Consider the following 15610-nt stretch of genomic DNA (forward strand, 5'->3'; position numbering starts at 1 on the left):
AGGAGATAAAGCTAAAGGTTATGTGGGAGGGGTCTGACCTGGGAAAGTCCCATAGAGTCCTTCTTGGTCACAATACCAAAACTGCTGGCCCATGGACCATACTTTGAGTGTCAAGGCTTTTCAATTCAGAGGTATAGCCAGGTGCTGATCTCAAGGGAAGGGAGACTAGGGGCTGGACAAGGATGAGAGGTGGGAGTTTTGCCGTAGTTCCTGACCTTTGCCACAAGGGGGCAGTACCAATGGAGGCACAGAGAAATGAGGTGTCATGTCTTGGCAATGAAATTGTACTTTTACATACTTCATAAATCTCTCTTTGCCTGGGTTTGATTTCAAAGGGAGAAAAGTCCACACAGAGAAACAGAAATATCTACATGACTACTATGTGCTGTGAAATTTTATTTTTTGCTCGTGTTTTCAGACTCTTGGGCCAGCCTTAAGAAACAGTAAAATTACATCAGTTAGGAATATATTCAACAGAAAATGCAATGACAGTGAGGTTTATTGGTTTTACATAATGGAAAGTCTGAACCACTGGGTAGTGGGCTGTTAGCTCAGACCTCCTTTTTCTATATGCCTCCAGAACTTGGTTCTCAACTCTGGCTGAATGAACTAGGGAATTAAAGAAAATCACCATGTCTAGAGCACAGCCCAGACCAGTTAAATCATAATTTCCTGGGTCATGACCCAGGCATCAGTACTTATAAGATCTCCCCACATAAATCTAATGGTTGAGAACTTCTGCTCTTGGCCTTGCTGGTGCACAGCTTTCTCCAGCATTTTGCATCATGTTCTTAACAACGCTCAGCTGCTGGCATGGGTGCAGCACCCAACAGCATTACAGCCAGCATCTATGCGGGTCTCTGGGCCTTTTCAGCTTGGTTACCAGATGCCTGCTGCAGCCTCAGTCACTCCATTCTAGACAAGGAGGAGGAGGAAGGGGGAAAGGCAGGTCTCAGACTTCCACTCACATCTCACTTGTTAGAACTGTAACGTGCCTTCTGCTAGGTCAGAGGTGGCTGGAAAAGTGACCATTTGAGTTTTCCAGCCTCTTTAGTACAAACAGATAAGAGTAATGAGGGTTGGGAGTTGCTATGAGGTAAGAGACAATACTGAGTCTTTTAGAGTTGATTATTATTGAGAAAATAAAAATTACCTGCCTGTTATAGAAATTTTAGAAGAACAGAGTAGAAGAAAATAAACTTACCATAGTCTCAGCACTTCAGGACAAGACCTGTCAATAGCTGATGCATTTCCTTCCAGATTCTTGTTGGTTTCCCTATGATTCAGATCATATTGTATTTACAATGATGAATTTTACCTTTTCTTATAACATGAAAGCATGAGCATTTCTCTATCGGTTATGGTGATTTCTTAAACATCATTTTATTGTCTGTATCATACTTCACTATGCTACCACATTATAGTTTAACTTCTTCCTTGCTGTTAAGAATAAGTTTCCCTCACCCCACTTTTTTAGTCTTACAGAATTAAAAACAACCCCGAACTTCTTTGTACACAAATCCTTTCCCTTCCTTTGTTCCTATCTATCTACCTATTTTCTATCTATCATCAATAATCTATTTTGGTGGGAGAGGAAGAGGTTAAAAAGAAAGGTTTGGTTTCTGCTTCAAACAACTTTCCCAAAGAATGGTGATTCATTTACATTACAAACGCTCTTTTCCTGGCTTTCATGACAGTATGAATTCCACTTAATGTGTGACGCTTTCTGAAGTCCAGTGTATTCATTTGGACCTATGTAGAGAAGGCAATGGCACCCAACTCCAGTACTCTTGCCTGGAAGATCCCATGGATGGATGAGCTGGTGGGCTATAGTCCATTGGGTCGCTGAGAGTTGGAAACAACTGAGCGACTTCTTTCACTTTTCACTTTCAGGCATTGGAGAAGGAAATGGCAACCCACTCCAGTGTTCTTGCCTGGAGAATCCCAGGGACGGGGGAGCCTGGTGGGCTGCCGTCTATGGGGTCGCACAGAGTCAGACACGACTGAAGCGACTTAGCAGCAGCAGCAGCAGCAGGAGTGTTCCTTGTGTTCTTGATCTCATGTGAAAGATATTGACATTTTGGCTTCAAGAACAAATTAAAAAATCATAAGTACAGCTTCTGTTTGATTTGGGTCTGAGCAGATTACAAAGCAACTATTTAGCAACAATAGTCTCAAATATTTAAATACTCTGTGAAACTGTAATTAATTAAAGAACTGTTGATTTGAAGAACTGTGCAACCAAGGCAATGAGGAGAGAGTTTTAAGTCTGGATGCCAAGTTCAGATCAAAATATTAATAATATCCTACTCACATCTGCAGTATCTGTAATAGAATAGAGGGAGAGAATAATAAGAATTACATGAATAATGTTAAATAAAAGTGCTTCTAAACCAGGAAATTTTTTCCATTAAATTTGCCACTTATTCTAGTTCAACAAAATGCTTGTAAGGAAAAGAACTATTTAAAGCATTGTTACATTGTTGCTATTCAGAACTTCTTGAGAGGGCAAGAATGAACACCTATCAACTCTCCTGCTTTAAACTTAAGTATTTGTCTTAAAACATATTATTTTATAACTTGAACATCTACTTAATGCCTTGAAAAGTCCAAGAAGAAAGTAAAATCATATTGAAAGCCAGCAATGGCATCAATCATCTAGACAGATGTTCGCTGGTGGATTTTGGTATCTAAAGCCCTTCCCCCCACATTGCACAGATGTTCTTTTTATAGACACAGCCCTGGCAGTAATGAGCACCTGGGTTGGTGTATAGAACTTTCGCAAGTTCTGCAAGTGGAGGACTTATTCTCTCCATATGGACTGAATTTTGTTTGTTTAGAAGGTAAAGTTTTATTTTTGTCCAGCTTTCTCCTACCATTTCAGTGGTATTTCTTGCACATGGAAATACATATATTGTCTGATACTAGTACCGGAAGTACTACCAAGTACCTTCAGTTGATGGTTTCCTTAGCTGCAGACCAAGTTTTTTTAAGTCAGAATGATCCCCTTTTGGGGCTTCCCAGGTAAAGAATAGTGGTAAAGAATCTGCCTGCAATGTAGGAGAAGCAAGAGATCTGGGTTCAATCCTGGGTGGGGAAGATCCCCTGGAGAAGGAAATGATAACCCACTTCAGTGTTTCTGCCTGAAAAATTCCATGGGCCGAGGAACCGGACAGACTGCAGTCCATGGGGTCACAAAGAATCGGACGTGACTGAGAAACAGCCTCCACGTGCAGGATTCTCTTTGGGCAGGTTCCCAGGAAGTGACCACTGGGTCACAGAGAATGAACCAGGTAGGGACTTGGAGTATGTTGCCAAAGTGGCCGTGAGGGTCATTCTGACACCAAGTCTCCAGTGCACTCTCCCCTGGCTTCTCTCTGCCCCTTTGGCTGTGCCTCTTTGCAGATGAATGGGGCTGGTCTGACTGCACAAGGGTTACTGGCGGGAGGGTTCTGGGAGCTCTCAGGAGAAGACACAGTCACATGCACCCTCCATGGACTTTCAAAATATCTCTACCCACATTCTGACCCCTCAGCCCCACCCCTCAGAATGTTTGCTGGACACTTTTATTTCTCTCACTCTCTTAACTCCTGAGACTTGGGCAAACACTCCCAGGATCATAAGGGATTGGCTGGCTGGGTGGCTTCTGCCCCGTTATGGTATTTTATTCACCCTTCAGCCAGACTCCATCCTCCTTACCAGAACCATTGCCATGACAACTGTCCTCCTTTGGGCAATGAGTATGGGTGGCAAAGTCCTACATGATTAATATGTTTGATATTTTACCTTTCAAAAAATTCTCTGGGGAAATTCAAGTTGGCTTGTTGAACAAAATAAATATGCTTTTTATTGTCAACAAAGGTTAAGGGCGGCAGCTTTGATAACAAGGAAAGCCTGGACTGGTTACAAAACTGAGACCAGAGCGAGTAGGTCACATCCAACTCCACTCGAGACAAGAAAGGAATGGAAAAACTCTTGATTGGTGGAGACTGACTGAGATCTCAGATTGCTAGAGAGCTCTAACCTGAGATTAGCACTGAGATGAAATGAGCCTCAGCCCAAACCCAACCCCAGTGATCTTTGGGTGGCTTTTGGCTATCACTGCTTGAGGAATCAGGGATTTCACCTGCAGACAGGGGGCCATGGGCCTTCCTTGACCCTCTGGGTGGCATCACACCTCAGACTTCCTGAGCCGGGAAACCTTTAGAAGTGTACGGGCATCACACAGCACATTGAGAGTTTTGTAGAGGCTGAATGTTTTAGCTCAGAGGAATCAGCTGGCCTGATGTCCTCCTCCATCCCTACCATCTGTTTGTCTACCATTTACAATAGATTTGATCTTTTTTTGATACTTTTTGAAATTTGAGAATTAAAAGATGAAATTTTACAGTATATTGTTTTAAGTATTATGTTTCTTGGCTTCATAGGCAAATACTTTTTCCTTTGAAGTAGATTTATTCCTCCTTTCCTCCTCTCTTTCTCTTTTTTCCTCACTCTTCCTCTCCTTCCCTTCTCCCTTCCTTCCCTCTTCTGTGTGTGCGTAAATGTATGTATTTTCCCTTAGTGGGATTCACTCTAGCATAGTGGAAAGAGAGTGAGGTGTGAAGCCAGACAAACCTTTGTTGAGTTTCATGTTTTCCTATTACCTATGTAGCTTTGGCATGCGGTGACCAGATGTCCTAATTTGCTGAAGGCTAAGGGTTTTCCTAGAAGGCAGGACATTCAGTGCTAAATCCAGGATGGTACTGAACAAATCAGGACAGTTGATCACCTCACTTAGACAAGACACTTAACCTCTCAGAGCCTAGGTTTATTCATTTGTGAAATGTTGTTCTTCAGTTGCTCAGTCATGTCTGACTCTTTGCGACCCCATGGACTGCAGCACACCAGGTTTCCCTGTCCTTCACCATCTCCCAGAACTTGCTCAAGCTCATGTCATTGAGTCAGTGATGCCATCCAACCATCTCATCCTCTGTTGTCCACTTCTCCTCCTGCCTTCAATCTTTCCCAGAACCAGGGTCTTTTCTAATGAGTTGGCTCTTTGCATCAGGTGGCCAAAGTATTAGAGCTTCAGCTTCAGCATCAGTCCTTCCAATGAATATTCAGGGTTGATTACCTTTAGGATGGACTGGTTGTATCTCCTTGCAGTCCAAGGGACTCTCAAGAGTCTTCTCCAACCACAGCTCAAAAGCATCAATTCTTCAGTGCTCAGCCTTCTTTATGGTCCAACTGTCAACTCCATTTATGACTACTGGAAAAACCATAGCTTTGACTAGACAGATCTTTGTCAGCAAAGTAACGTCTCTGCTTTTTAATAGGCTGTTTAGGTTGGTTGTAGCTTTTCTTCTAAGGAGCAAGCATCTTTTAATTTCATGTCTGCACTCACCATCTGTAGTGATTTTGGAGCCCCCCAAATAAAGTCTGTCACTGTTTTCATTGTTTCATTTATTTGCCATGAAGTGATGGGACTGGATGCCACGATCTTCATTTTTTGAATATTGAGCTTTAAATAAGCTTTTTCACTCTCCTCTTTTACCTTCATCAAAAGGCTCTTTAGTTCCTCTTCACTTTCTGCCATAAAAATGGTATCATCTGCGTATCTGAGGTTATTGATATTTCTCCCGGGAATCTTGATTCCAGCTTGTGCTTCACCCAGCCTGGCATTTCCTATGATGTACTCTGCATATAAGTTAAATAAGCAGGGTAACAACATACATACTCCTTTGACATACTCCTTTCCCAATTTGGAACCAGTCTGTTGTTCCATGTCCAGTTCTAACTGTTGCTTCTTGACCTGCACACAAGTTTCTCAGGAGGCAGATAAGGTGGTCTGGTATTCCCATCTCCTGAAGAATTTCCCACAGTTTGTTGTGATCAACACAGTCAAAGGCTTTAGCACAGTTAATGAAGCCAAAGTAGATGTTTTTCTGGAATTCTCTTGCTTTTTCTATGATCCAGCAGATGTTGGCAATTTGATCTCTGGTTCCTCTGTCTTTTCTAAATCCAACTTTAACATCTTGGAGTTCTTGGTTCACATACTGTTGAAGTCTAGCTGGGAGAATTTTGAGCATTACTTTAATAGCATGTGAGGTGAATGCAGTTATGTGGTAGTTTGAACATTCCTTGGCATTGCTTTTCTTTGGTATTGGAATGAAAACTGACATTTTCCAGTCCTGTGGCCACTGCTGAGTTTTCCAAATTTGCTGGCATATTGAGTGAAGCACTTTCACAACATCATCTTTTAGGATTTGAAATAGCTCAGCTGGAGTTCTATCACTTCCACTAGCTTTGTTCATACTAATGCTTCCTATGGCCCATTTGACTTTGCACTCCAAGATGTCTGGCTTTAGGTGAGTGATCACACCATCATGGTTATCTGGGTCATTAAAATCTTTTTTTCTATAGTTCTTCTGTGTGTTCTTGACATCTCTTCTTAATATCTTCTGCTTCTGTTAGGTCCATACCATTTCTGTCCTTTATTGTGCCCATCTTTGCATGAAATATTCTCTTGGTATCTCTAATTTTCTTGAAGAGATCTCTAGCATTTCTGATTCTATTATTTTCCTCTATTTCTTTACAGTGTTCACTTAGAAAGGCTTTCTCATCTCTCTTTGCTGTTCTTTGGAACTCTGCATTCAGATGGGTATATCTTTCCTTTTCTCCTTTGCCTTTCATTTCTCTTCTTTCCTCAGCTACTTGTAAGGCCTTCTCAGACAACCATTTTGCCTTTCTTTTCCTTGGGGATGGTTTTGATTACTGCCTCCTGTGCAATCTTACAGACCTCCATCCATAGTTCTTCAGTCAGTCTTTCTATCAGATCTAATCTTATGAATCTATTTGTCACTTCTACTGTATAATTGTAAGGGATTTGGTTTACATCATACCTGAATGGTCTAATGGTTTTCCCTACTTTCTTCAATTTAAGTCTGAATTTTGCAGTAAGGAGTTCATGATCTGAGCAGCAATCAGCTCCCAGTGTTGTTTTTCCTGACTGTATAGAGCTTCTCCATCTTCAGCTACAAAGAAGATAATCAATCTGATTTTGGTAACCACCATCCGGTGATGTCCATGTGTATTGTCAGGTGTCTTGTGTTGTTGGAAGGGGGTGTTTATTATGACCAGTGCGTTCTCTTGGCACAACTCTGTTAGCCTTTGCCCTGCTTCATTTTGTACTCTAAGACCAAACTTGCCTGTTACTCCAGGTATCTCTTGACTTCCCACTTTTGCATTCCAGTCCCCTATGATGAAAAAGACATCTTTTTTTTTGGTATTAGTTCTAGAAGATCTCATACGTCTTCATAGAACTGTTCAGCTTCAGCTTCTTTGGCTTTAGTGTTTGGGGCACAGACTTGGCTTACTGTGATATTGAATGGTTTGCCTTGGAAATGAACAGAAATCATTCTGTCATTTTTGAGACTGAACCCAAGTACTGCATTTTGGACTCTTGTTGACAATGAGGGCTACTCCATTTCTTCTAAGACATTCTTGCCAGTAATAGTAGATATAACAGTCATCTGAATTAAATTTACCCATTCCAGTTGGTTTTAGTTCACTGATTCCTAAAATGTTGATGTTCTCTCTTGCCATCTCCTGTTTGACCACCTCCAATTTACCTTGGTTCATGGACCTAACATTCCAGGTTCCTGTGCAATATTGTTCTTTACAGCATCGGACTTTACTTTCACCACCAAACACATCCACAACTGGGCATTGTTTCCACTTTGGCTCAGCCTCTTCATTCCTTCTGGAGCTGTTTCTCCAGTCTTCCCCAGTAGCATATTGGGCACCTACTGACCTGGGGAGTTCGTCTTTCAGTGTCTTATCTTTTTGCCTTTTCATACTGTTCATGGGATTCTCAAGGCAAGAATACTGAAGTGGTTTGCCATTGTCTTCTCTAGTGGACCATGTTTTGTCAGAACTCTCCACCATGACCCATCTGTCTCAGGTGGTCCTACACAGCATGCTCATAGTTTCATTGAGTTAGACAAGGCTGTGATATATGTTATCAGTTTGGTTAGAAAGTGAAAGTCGCTCAGTTATGTTTAAATTTTGGTGACCCCTTGGATTGTACAGTCCATGGCATTCTCCAGACCAGAAGACTGGAGTGAGTAGCTGTTCCCTTCTCCAGGGGATCTTCCCAACCCAGAGATCAAACCCAGGTCTCCCACATTGCAGGCGGATTCTTTACCATCAGAGTCACCAGGGAAGCCCTATGTTAGTTGGTTAGTTTCCTGTGATTGTGGTTTTCATACTGTCTGCCCTTAGAGGCTTGTGGAAGCTTCCTGATGGGAGGGACTGGCTGTGGGGAAAACTGTGTTTTGGTCTGGTGAGCAAGGGCATGTTCAATAAATCTTTAATCCAATTTTCTGCTGATGGGTGGGGCTGTGTTCCCTCCCTGTAGTTAGGCCTGAAGCCAAACTATGGTGGGCTAATGGTGGTAATGGTGACCTCCTTCAAAAGGACTTATGCCAGCTCCCAGAACTGTTGCAGTCAATGCCCCTGTCCCTGCAGCAGGCTACTGTTGACCCACGCCTCCGCCAGAGAGTCCTGGACATTCACAGGCAAGTCTGGCCAGTCTCTTATGGGGTCACTGCTCCGTTATTCTGGGTCCTGGTGGTGCAAGGTTTTGTTTGTGCCCTCCAGCAGTCTGTTTCCCCAGTCCCAGAATTGAAGTTCTGCAGTTAAATCCCTCTGGCCTTCAAAGTCAGATTCCCTGAGTTTTCTCAGTCCCTTTGCCAGATCCCCAGGTTGGGAAATCTGTTGTCAGCCCTAGAACTTTTGCAACAGTGCAAGAACTTCTTTCGTACAATTGTACCTTAGTTTGTGTCTTTCATACAATTGTACCTTAGTCTGTGTCTTCTGTTTGGGTCTTCTGCTCAGAGGCTCACTGGAGCCAATGGCAGCCTCCTGTAAAAGGACCTATGCCATATGCCATGCCTCCCAGGTCTGCTACAGCCAGAGCCCCCATCCCTGTGGCAGGTCACTGCTGACCTGTGCCTCCGCAGGAGACACTCAAACACTCAAAGGCAGGTCTGGCTCAGTCTCTTGTGGAGGTCACTGCTCCATTCCCTGGGTCCTGGTGTACCTGAGGTTTTGTTTGCACCCTCCGAGCATCTCTAGTGGGTCTGAGATTTGATTTTATATACAATTGCACCCCTCCTACTGTCTTGTTTGGGCTTCTCCTTTGCCCTTGGATGCAGGGTATCTTTTTTTAATGGGATCCAACATTCTCCTGTTGATGATTGTTTGGCAACTAGTTGCTGTTTAGGTGTTCTCACAGAAGAAGATGAGCACATGTCCTTCTACTCCACCATGGCTTAGTGGGATAGTAATATTTGTCCCATGAATTATTTTAAGGATTGGGGCTAGTGTATAAAAAAGAGGCCTGAAGCTGTATCTGAAATCTACTAGATCTCAATAGGTGATAATGATAGCAATATTAATATTAGTAATTTTCTGTATTTTTTTAAGCCTCAGTGATCTTTCATCATTATTCATTTCTGCTATCAAAGCTTTTCTCTTAACTTCTAACATCTATTCAGGAAAGGGGAGTTTATTTTGGTTTCTTCATTTAAAAATATATTTTAAAAATATTTATAGTTATTTATTTGGCTGCCCTGGGTCTTGGTTGTGATGTGTGGGATCTAGTTCCCTGAGCAGGGATAGAAACCTGGGGCCCCTCCACTGGGAACCAGAAGTCTTAGCTACTTCACTACCAGGGAAGTCCTTGTTTTTTTTTTTTTTTTTCATTTTTATGTAAGTCCTAGGTTTCTAAAACTTTACTTTCCCCAATTAAAATAAAAGAACTACTAAATTTTGCCTGATTCCTAACATCTCTGAGTGGAGTCTAATGGTGACATACCAACTGAGATTCAGATTAGCTTTTAGAAACCCTGAGAAACTCACTGAGGCCCCTAAAGTCTTCCTCTTCACATACAAGACACACAGCTTATACTAATCTCCTTTTTACTTAGATGCAGGTTGGATGTGTTCCAGGTGTTGAAGGCTTGGGAGCTGAGGGTCTGCTCGGGATATTTCCCTACACAGGGGAGGGGAGGTCTAGACCACCGGGTGACGTTAGATCAGCCTCCCCACAGCAGATGTCCTTGCTCTTCTGGGTTGGTCCTTCTCCCAGAAAAAGGAGCTGAGGACTGGGGAGGCCAATGGAGAGGGAATGTGTGATCTTGGGGGGAAAGTAAGAGATTAAATGCAGGTGTGGACTCTTGTTCCTGGCTCCCCTAACTCTCTTCTGGTCCTCATCCTCTATGGGGTGTGGACCTCTGTGTCCCATCTTCAAGGATGAGTAAAGGGGATGAAATGGAGAAATGAATGCCACAGGATCTCCAGAGGGGAAGAAAAACAGAAACAATTCAATAGAGGTCCAATTTCTGGGCTCATGAGCATTTCATCTTATTAGTTCAGAATAAACACAGAGCTCTGTTCAGCCAGGACTTATTAGCTCCCTGCCACCAAGTTGCCTGAGATGGTTAGGTCTCCAGGTAACAGGCTGCACCTGCCCTTGTGGACTTCCTGCTTGGATGTTATTTTTAAATTGTAGTTAAAAAGGCATGTATCATAAAATTTACCATATTAACTGTTTTGAAGTGTATATTTAAGTATATTCATGTTGTTGTACCATGTCTGGATCTCATTTTCAAGTTTTTGTTTCTCCACAAATTTTTTGTTTTGTTTTTTTCTTTGGGTATGAAATGAAGATATTCTCATTGAAGAAAATTTGGAAAATCTTGAGAAGTATAAAGAAAAAGAATCATTATATCACTATAAGAGCAACCACTTTAAAATATTTTAGAGTATATTTCTTTCCACAGCATTTTCAATGCACCACTTAAAAGAATTAATATTTAAAATATCTTACTAATTTAATGGTTGTGTATTAATTTATGATTAATAAATAAATTATTATTTATTTAAGTCTTCTAGTTGGATTTTAAGTTGATCCAGTTTCACTCTTCCAAACAATTGATGTATATCTTTGGGTATAAATATTTATGATTATTTCCTTAGGGAATATGAAAAAGGAACTGCCGGATTAAAAAACAAATATTTTTAGCCTTTTTTCATATTAGGTATTCCATTATCTTCACATTTTCCCCCAAAATCTAAGTTAAAAGATAAGACAAAATATGATATTTTCTATAGAAGGGACTTGCATGTTCCTCATCTCCAAGCAGGTTCCAACTCCTCCTTCTCCAGGAAGAAATCTCTGATTTCTCTTAGCAATCCTATAGTAGAGGTGGCTAGCTTTTCATCTTATTTGATCATTAGGTAGTAGTTTCCTTTAGTATTGAATATTGTGGTGGTATACCTACTGAAAACCATCACTGTTAGATCCTTTTTCTGTATCTAAATTAAATACTTTTGCTCAAGAATAGGATTTGAATACTTTTAGTGACATTTTGTCTCCACGATATAGTATCTTGCACTTAACATGAAACCAAAAGGAAACTGTTTATCCTCAACTCCTATTATGTCTTTTACTCATTTCATATTAATTTGGGGTATTCTGAAGAAAATACTCCCTTTCCTTCTTCAGCATGCATTGGGAGGGATGATAAATCAGCCTGGCCTCAGCTGGACAAATGAAATAGTTAAAAAGAGGTTCTGAGGTTTCTGCAAATGCCTGAGAAGTGAAAAATCAAGGAAACTGTGGATTCTTCTCAGCATCCAGAGATATAGCTGAATGTTTGAGTCTGTGTATCTATGAGTGCATGTTTGTGAATGTGTGTTCTCTGAGTATCTGGTCACAGGATGAAGGCTGGTGGGGAGAGATCAGGGGTGTTGGAAGATTAAAGTATGTAAAGCCCTGAATGCAGTATTGATAATCTCAACGACTCAATAAAGAAACAAAGGTTGGGGAATCTTTGTGATGGATCCTTTCAAGGTCACACAACGTTGGCCGTGGAGTCAGGACCAGGAGTTCAGGTTTCCCCAAAGACTGGATTCCAAGGCCAGTGCTGTCTCCAGTGAAATGCTCCAACTCTGAGATGCCAGGCACTTTGGCAAAAGGTGTGGTTGTTGCAGTGGGTAACCCTGTATAATGTCTGTGGAGGCAGGATGAGGCTATTACCTAAGAAAAAGGAAAAAGAATTGGACATCCTATGGAAACATTGATTAACTGCCTTTCTTTTCTACCTCAATATGAATCACAGCAAAACACTAGCCTACTCCTCAGGATTCCTCAGGGATTTTTATGGGTAACAGTGATGAGGCATATTTTGAGCATGTACATTGTGACTTGCACACTCTGTTTTTACACAGAGTCTTCAAAATGTCCCTAATTTTAGTTTTCTACTAACCAGTTTGGTAACTTGTTTAAAAATTGAATGTGAAGGTTTTTTTTTTTTTTTTTTGTCATTTTTAGGTTATAATTATCAGTTTCCCGTGAGAATAAAACCAGGCCCCCAGACCTTCTCTCTCTGTACTGTAAATGCTATGCTGTTTGGTAAATGGTCAGAGAGGTTCAGAGGTTATGCCTCTGAGGCTTTTCTTGGAGTTCAGGTTCAACCAAAGGGGCTAAAAAATGAGGCAAAGCAGTAAGTGTCGGATTGCTAAGGACTCTGGGTGCCTAGAATACAGTCTTTGTGCTTGTGGGCTCAGTCGCTTCAGTCATGTCTGACTCTTTGCGACCCTATTAACTGTAGTCCACCAGGCTCCCACAACCCCTCCGTGGGATGCTCCAGGCAAGAATACTGGAATGCGTTGCCATTTTCTCCTCCAGGAGATCTTCCCAATCCAGGGGTCAAACCTGTGTCTCCTGCATCTCCTGCCTTGCAGGCGGATTGTGAGGCAAGTGATGAATCTGATGAATCTCTGTGTTTTGACTGAGGGACCCAGGCTTATTTAAGCTAATACCATTGCTCTGGTTATAGGAAGAGGTTACGGGATGGATGCATGACTCAAATAGTCCAGTGAGTTTTATCAGGACTTTTTTCTCCTACAGATATCAGGAAAGTTTGGCAAGTTTCCCTAGCTGAAAGATGGCCTATGCCTGGAAATAAGATCCATCACTGCTCTCCTATGGGGGGCAGGCTGCCTGGGAAGCACACCAACTGACAGGAAAGCAGATGTGAGATGTGGACAGAAAAAGGTAGAGTCTTGATCCTATCCCTTGATCCAGCTATGCCTGAAACCTACCCTGGCCTCATATCCTAGCTACACAAGCCAAGGCCCTGTTTGTCTTAAAGTTGTTCAAGTCAGATGTTTTCACTTAAATAGATCCTTTACTTACATTATTCCATTAGCCTTATTATTATTTATATTCTATAGATAAGGAAACTGAGACTCTGAAAGGTTAAGTGCTTTGCTCAAGCTAACACAGCTGGGAAGTGATGTGACCTGGATTAGGGGTTGGGATGTTCTGATTCTGTAGTTCATGTTGTTCCCAAAGACTGCTGCAGCCTCAGTGAGTACGGCTAACTGAGCTGGTCAAGCCAGCCCTTGATGTCATCAAGGGCACAGGCACTGGATATCTTGTTTTACCTGCTCCAGGGCTGATCGATGACATTAGACATCCAGGCTGGCGCACTCAGGGTCGGACAAGCTAATCTTGGTTTTTGGACCCCACACTGCATGCCTGGCAGCTCTGGGAATCCCTTTTCATTCAGGCTTCCCAACCTGCAGAAACTACTAACTGGACTGGGGCAGACCTGGCCGACCTCCAGGCAGCCTGGCTACTGCTGAGAAGACATGGATTCTGCAAACAGAACACCCCAGGGAGATGCGCTCAGCTTTGAGGTGCTGAGGCTCCTCTGAAGCTTAGGAAAAAAGCTTAGGAAAAAAGAGCAGAAGCTGTTCAAAAGTGAGATAACAGTATCTTTAATATTTAAGTAACAAAACATGCAGGTCAATACTCAATGCATATACAATAAGACAGAGCAACAAAAAAAATTACAAACCATGCTGTAACTACATGGAGGCTTTCAAATAATTTAGTGTTGATGGAGAGCACGCTAATTAAAGAGTCACACCTCAGGGCCTTGGAACTGACCAGGACTTTGCCCTGGTGGGAGGGGGAATTGACTGTGCACACGCCTTCAAACCTGAAGACTGAACAATCTCCACTTCTTACATTGCTCAGCTTTCTCTCTCCCAACCCCTACTTTTTTGGTGTGCATGCATTTGCTGATTTTATTTATTTTTCATTTATTTATTTTTTGCAGTAGGTCATTTTGGTTATCTATTTTAAAGATAGCAGTGTATACAAGTCAATCCCAAACTCCCAATCTATCCCTCCCCTAACCCTGCCCCTCTGGTAACCATGAATTCTTTCTCTAAGCCTATGAGTCTGTTTTTGTTTTGTAAATAAGTTCATTTGTATCATTTTTTAAGATTTCACATACAAGTGATATCATATGATATTTGTCTTTCTCTGACTTACTTCACTTAGTATGGTCATCTCTAGGTCCATCCTGATTTTATTTGTCCATTCTTTATCCCATCTTAGAGTTTCATGAGTACTGATTTGGTCTTTAAACACTGCTGTCTCAGTGAGAGGGCTTCTCCAGTGGCTCAGTGGTAAAGAATCTGCCTACAATGCAGGAGACTCGGGTTTGATCCCTGGGTTGGGAAGGTTCCCTGAAAGAGGGAATGGCAACCCACTCCAGTATTCTTGCCTGGAGAATCCCATGGACAGAGGAGTCTGGGGAGGCTACAGTCCATGGGATTGCAAAGAGTTAGACATGACTGAAGCAACTGAGCACGCATGCAGGCTTATCACAGTGAGTAGGGTCTCTGGGTTGACTACTTGGGTTCTTGGTGAACATGATTCCTCTCTGTTTAATGGGCCATGGTCTGGAGTTCCCCTGAACATAGTCTTTTGATCCTGAAGACCCCTGTGAATATTCCTTGTTTCCTTGGAAGCCACTTTCACATGCACTATTGGCATGAGGGCTTCCTCCCCTAACCCCTCAAATAATAACCCACTGGTCAGATTCCCTCAGTGGCAGTGCCGCTGCCTGACTAGGTAGTTTTGAGAGAGTACCCTTACCACAGTTCCCTGGGGGGCCTGTTCTGGCTCTGGTGCTGGGACAGGATGCTGGTGGCCTGGAGGAAGGAGGTTAGGCTTTTGGCAGCAGTGACACAAATGCAGGGAAGGTGGGTCGCTGCAGAGAGTTCTTGGACATCTAATGGTCCAACCAGTGGAGGTGAAATCAGTGAAGGGAACAGCAAGTAAGTGCTACCCTCAACTCTCAGCGGCCTGTAGGCTTGTGAGAGTGGCCACATGTCCCTGGGAAGCATTACATTCAGCCTCATCACATTTCAAAATAGAACTAGTTTCAACTCACTTCCTAGGGCCTGCTGTGTCCCATTATTTGGTTTTTACATGGATTACACTGATTCTATCATCCATAACCAGAGTCCAGGAGACCTCAAAGGGAAAGAAATAGGATCAGTGAGCATTTCATGAAATTCAGACTTCAATGTGATTTTACCAAGTACAATACAGACAACATCAAAGCAATTATTTTTTCGTTTTCTTCTATTCATGTGCAGGGGTGAGGCTAATTCACAGAGACAGTGTATCATTTCACTAATACATTATTTATTCTAACTATATTTAGAATACCAAATATATTTAGATTACAAAAAA

Source organism: Bos indicus, chromosome 1 (genome assembly GCF_029378745.1).
Source record: "Bos indicus isolate NIAB-ARS_2022 breed Sahiwal x Tharparkar chromosome 1, NIAB-ARS_B.indTharparkar_mat_pri_1.0, whole genome shotgun sequence".
NCBI lineage: Eukaryota > Metazoa > Chordata > Mammalia > Artiodactyla > Bovidae > Bos > Bos indicus.